This window comes from Dermacentor albipictus, unplaced genomic scaffold (genome assembly GCF_038994185.2).
Source record: "Dermacentor albipictus isolate Rhodes 1998 colony unplaced genomic scaffold, USDA_Dalb.pri_finalv2 scaffold_16, whole genome shotgun sequence".
NCBI lineage: Eukaryota > Metazoa > Arthropoda > Arachnida > Ixodida > Ixodidae > Dermacentor > Dermacentor albipictus.
The window spans coordinates 9,383,368-9,389,522 of record NW_027225570.1 but is presented as its reverse complement, the minus strand read 5'-3'; positions in this window follow the sequence as shown (position 1 = coordinate 9,389,522).

Below are 6,155 nucleotides of genomic sequence, written 5' to 3'. Positions count from 1 at the left end.
GAAGGCTCACGCTGCCAGTTTTGTCCAAGTTGCTCAGCCCAACCAATCAGTTCAAGACCCACCCCGAACTATCTCGCTACTCGTCGGCAAGGCGAACTCAAACAGGGCTGCGCGCCAGCAAACAAGAAACCAGGGGAACAAGACAGTGAGCCGCGCCACTGTGATTTGTGGTTTCAGCGGTTGCCGACAGAGCCGGAGGTCACAAACACTGCATCACCTTATCTGATGAATCCCTTCGGCGTCCGGCCTCAATAAGATGGATAAGCGCCCACTTCCATGAGACTTGTTCACGTTAGTCAAGCCTCTTTTGCGCAAATCGCGGAATCGGGGCTCTGCGCGTCTGCGGCCGAACTAGGGCGCCGCTGAGCCCGTTAAAACATCCCCGCAAAAACCGTGCAGTATTCTGGAAGGCAAAGCTTCCCCTATAGGAGCGACAGTATTAATCAGTGGCCAAGCAGCAAATGTTCCTTAATCTGTATGTTCCATCATAAATTAGTGTCAAAAATTATTCTGCGGTGCTCTTGCAGCACTCAAATTCTGCCATATTGTCGAATACCGCCATCTTGGCGTTTTGAGCGAATTAGACAGGCCGTAGCAGCGCTATGGGCCAACCCGAATTGACATAGGATGGTGAATTTGACAATACGGCGGAATTTGACCATGTCCGGAATATCGCACCGGCTTTTCACAAAGTTCATACGAATGCGGTAAGCTTCAGAAACCCGGTACCAGGATACTCTGTAAGAATCACTGCCTTCCCAAGTGCTGCACGGTATAAGCGAGACAGGGTCTTCTCCTGCGCCTGTTTCCGTCTATTGGTTACAAATGAGGCAGCGTGGAAGGCGTGACGTTGTACGTCGACGAGGCGGCCTCGTGACTGGTGGACACAGAGATGGCGCGGAAGGCGGCGAACGCGCGCGTCGGTAGGGTCCGCTCCACACGCGAGATTCCGTCCCGATAGGAGCGTCGCCTTTGGCCGCTTGAGTGCTTGGGGCCTCACGGAAAGAAAGTGCATGGATTATAGGTGACGAGAGTGAGAACGACGGGCCCATGCGTACAGTTAAGGTTTTTATAGCTAACTCTATAAAGGCTGTTGCGATAGATGTTGCAATTAAGTTTCGCCCGTTCCTGGAAACAAGATTTCACTGGACAAACCTTTGTTGGTCGATGGCAAAAAATTAGAGTGCTTGTAGATAGCGCAGCAGATTACTCGATCCTCAGTGTTATACCGGCGAGTGTTGTGAAAAGAAGTTGCCTTGCCCTGGATTGGGGCGCCAGTTCGTACGACAAGTGGCCACGTCGTAACACTGCTCGTGACCACGGGGCCACCAGTTTATGTGGCCCCTTATTGACAAAAAACTCTTACGCTGTGATTATTCGTAAGAGTGAATTCTAGCGAATTTTGATGATGGTCATGATATCAGCGAAAGCGGACGGCCCGTGGGAAAGCGACGAAAAGCTTTCTGAATTAGGCCTCTAGTCTGCAGGCGCAATAGGAGGCACTCCGGCTCTTTTACCGCAGTGTGCCTGAGACAGCATACGTGCCCGCACCGTGTGCATCATGCCCAGTTCCAGGACGTACCTTTGTGAACTTTCTGGTGATTTCTAACGCACCTGCCTCCAATCAAAAATTCAGAAACACGCTCATCACCGCTCTTAGGCCTACAGGCATTTGACCTACAGATACCAGCAGCGCTACATCAAATCGCAATAGCCCCTGTGTTGTGTTGATATGTCACGCCGAACTAACTCCTGCGCTAAATGTTGGCCGGACTTAGTTCCTTAATATACTGGGTAAAAAAATTTCGCACGAGCCATTTATGATGATTTCGAAAATCAACGACAGCTTTCACGTGTGACCTGCTGCACATCCCCATGTAATGCGTGAATCACGAAACTTTCTTGGTACACCGGCAGACACGCAAAGTGGCAATCCCGTGGCTAACTGCAATTCAGAATTATACCACGACACAGCATATATTGTTGTAATTACTGCATCCCAGTTGAAACTCTATAGCAACCACCACCATTCCTTGCATCCTGGTTGCATCTTCGCTTTACTTGTTATTCATCAAGCGGCCCCGCTTAATAAGGGGCGCTACCTTTTTCAATGTATCTAATGGTACCTGTCACCTTCGCGCATCCAATCTGGGAGATCACCCAAAGGGCACATACCAACATCATACATCATTCATAGCGGAAATTTTCCATTGAGCCAGACACCAAGTTCCAAATCCAAACCCATAGCCAGTGATCCATGTCTGCTGAGCTACGTACGAGCCAGTACATACGTAATGGCTCAAGTTAGTTGACAACTTGGATCAGTCGGCATGTCTCGTTTCATCATTTCTTTGTGGGAAATCGTCCACCCGCCATGGTTGCTTAGCGGCTATGGTGTTGGGCTTCTAAGAATGAGGTCGTGGGATTGGATCCCTGCCACGGCGGCCACATTTCGATGGGTTCGAAATGAGAGAACTCTTGTGTACTTAGTTTTAGGTGCAAGTTACAGAATCTCAGGTAGTCTGATTTTCCGGAGTCCCCCACTACGGCGTGCATCATATTCAGATCGTCGCTTTGGCTCGTAAAACTCCATAATTTAATTAGTTGTCCAAGAATTCAAAAGTGGCCAGTGTAGATGAAGAGACCTACCGCTTTAAAAAATTAAGGTAAAAAGACCACCAAGCTTCTCGGCATCACGTTACAACTGGATTCTTGCATTTAAACCTATAGCTCCAGTGGCTGATTGGCATGTGATCATCACAGTCCTTTTCGAGCTATAAGTATATTGGAAGAGAAACGAAACGTATAATAACAGCGGTACAGTTGTTATGAAATTCCAATTTGAGGGGTGTTCTAGAGTTGCGCGGATTTGATTCTTATTGTGATGCATTCTTTCTATAATAACGAGACAGATATTCTAACTTCGATTTTCATCTTTTTTTCATCCGACACGCAGCGTTGTTCTTTTTTTTTTATCTCAGACCAGTGGTGAAACTGAATATTGGCGCATGCGAAAGGAGTATGCAAGTGCATTATCAGTTTATTGAAAAGTGCTTTTGAATAACATCCTGCACCAGTAGTAATTCGAGCAGAAGAGAGCAACATTTTCTCCATGTTTTTTTAATTATTTATTAATTTTATTATTTACAGATACTGCTGTCTCAATACATGAGACATAGCAGGAGTGGATACATCAGAGATTCGATCAACACAACATGCAATGAACTTGAAACGTAATTACAAAATATGGTTAGACAATTCTTCACAAACTCACAAACTCTTCATAAACTCTTCATTAGGTTTTTCCCGCAAGGAACCAGCTAGGTTGTTCCAAATTTCAACAGTGCTTGGAAAAAACGAATACTTAAAACAATTTACAAAAGACTGGAAAGGAACAATATTAAGTGGGTGTGAACGGCGCGTGGCACGCCCAGTGGGATGACTGAATGAAATCGGGGCATCAATGCAACTTTGGCCGTGTACAATCTTGTGTAGCAAAGTGATACGTTCAAGTGTGCGTCGATGGGCCAAGGGTTCTATTGATAATGCGCATGCGTGAGATGAGGGAGAAAAGTTGCGGTCATATCGGCTAAAAATGAACCGTATTGCTTTCTTTTGTATAGCTTCAAGCTTACTAATGTCAAGTGCAGTGTATGGTGCCCAAACCACTGAGGCGTACTCTAGTAATGGTCTGACGAGGCATTTATAAGCTGTTAATTTGCAGTCCTTAGTTGAGAATTTGAGGGTTCGCTTTAAATATCCCAGTTTCCTAAGTGCCCTAGCGCAAATTGTTTCGATATGAAGCTGCCATTTTAAGTTTTGAGTGAAGGTAACTCCAAGATATTTGAAGGTATTCACAGAATTTAGGTAGTGCCCATTACAGCTATAACTGAAATTGAACGGCTGCTTTTTATTAGTGAAAGTCATTTGTACAGTTTTTGGTAATCAATACTCATGTGCCACGCATTGCTCCAACCACAAAAGGACGAAAATACATTGTTGAGAACCTCTTGATCTCGTCTGTTAGTTACTGTGGTATAGAGCACGCAGTCGTCGGCGTACAATCGCAGTTTCACTGGTGTGTCCCTAATGACCTGTGTGACATCGTTAATATAAATAATGAACAGCAGGGGCCCAAGGACTGAGCCCTGTGGTACCCCGGAAGTGACTGTGGCCGACGATGACTGCGCGTGATTAAAAGTAACATACTAAGATCTTAAATGTAGCCAATCAGCTATCCAGCCAAGTATTTTATCATCGTTAATAATTTTACTGAGCCTAAGAAGAAGTTGTCTGTGGCACACCATATCAAACGCTTTGCTATAATCTATGAATGCATCATAGTGCATGCATCACAATAATTAGCGTCTGTATGTGAATTCTGGAAGCAGCGATCCTCACTTCCTCCCACAAAATTTCCTGCTTGCGAACGACACCGTTTTTAGAAGAATACAATGATAATTTCTATGAATTGCACGGTTGCCGTATATACGAAAAGGCATTTTATCTTGGTTTTCATGTCGGTTTTATACGGATACCTAAATATATACTGCTCCTATTTAGTATACTCTGCTTAGCATCCGGGCGAAACATGTCGGTAGAGTGCTGGCTCTTCATGCTGACAGATAATGAAGAACTGATTCGAGCAAGGCGGCAGCCATCCTAAATCTGCAAATGAATATTAGTCATTGTTTGGCCAGATTATTATTGTTATTATTTGTTTTGAACACATATACGCATATACACAGTTAACAGGAAAGGGAAAGCGATGAGCAGGCTGGCAACTGCCACCGGAAGGGGCATAACGCCTGCCTACTCTTCTGAAGGGAAGTGACAGCAACACAGAAATGGAAGATGGGAAGGAGGGGAGGAGAAAGGAAAGGAAGAGCAGCAGGACAAATCTAAAGACCAGATGCAGGTGATGGCCAGATGCAGGTGATGCCCATTTTAAGTCGACATAAATATCTTTTTATACTATTTCCTGAATTGATGGCGCCCATTTCTGGCCGTCAAAACGGGCTGTATATTGCTTAAAGGTGCAGCTTCTGGATACCATAAAATAATATTAGTAGTAATTACAACACATTATAGACGGCCTGCTGCATTGGCAAGCTCAGAACTAAATGTTATGTGAGAAAGAGTACATTTGCAGCGCAATAAACTTGCAACTGTTTCAATTTGGATTTGGATAGAATATTGATTTCGTTCTGACAAATAATGTTTTAGGGTTCGATTGTTTGCTTCTTTGGATAGATATGCAGGTTCGTCTAAAAGTTCACCATTCGATTGTCTAATATTTAATTATTCGGATGCCACGCGCTGTGGGAGTCGATTTAAGAGAAGCTTTCTGTGCTAGCAGTTTGATTTTGATCGTTTTGAAGACAATAATTAGCGGTGATGTTGACAGCGAATGTTGAATTTCTTCAGTGTTTCTTCGAATACGAGAATGGTGAGTTGATGGTAAATGTTACCACGCTTGAACCACTGTCAGTTGCCGTCACAAACGCAGAGGGTGATGTGTTTGCGTGAGGCGTTGCTGTGCGCCATACTTCATACCCGCTCGCAGTGTCGAGCATTGCCCTTGCCTCGCATGCCACATCGCATCGTGGCAGAGGTGGTGTACATTAACTGAATTGGGCTGCACGTGCCACAGCCATAATCGAATTATGCATGAGGCACGCCCCCCGGAAGGGTCCTGATTATTCTTGCACCCTTGTGTTCTTTAAAGTGCGCCGAAATTTAAGTGCCGAGCGTTTCTGTATATCGCCCCGTTCGACATGCGGCTGCCGCCGTCGGTACCCAACCCGTGATCTCAAGCAATTCCATAGCCGCAAAGCTACCGAGGCCGGCACAAATTTTTATTTGACGTGCGACCGCTTCCGCAGTGTCGCCAAGACCCTATGGTGATTGAATGCGACTTTGAGTGTGCACGGCCTGCGTCTGTTGTCTGCTTGACAAATTTGCATGGTGTTTATATTGCAGAAGTAGCAGAAAACGCCCCATACCGTACATTCAGTTTTCCCGAAACCGCAGTCGTGTCTATAGACCTTTTCATCGGGCGAGGAGGAAAGGGTGCGCGGTGACGCTTTCCTCCTGTCTGGCTTGTGCGATGCGGCGCTGCTTGAAAGTATTGTAGTCGTGTGCTGCGGAGCGAT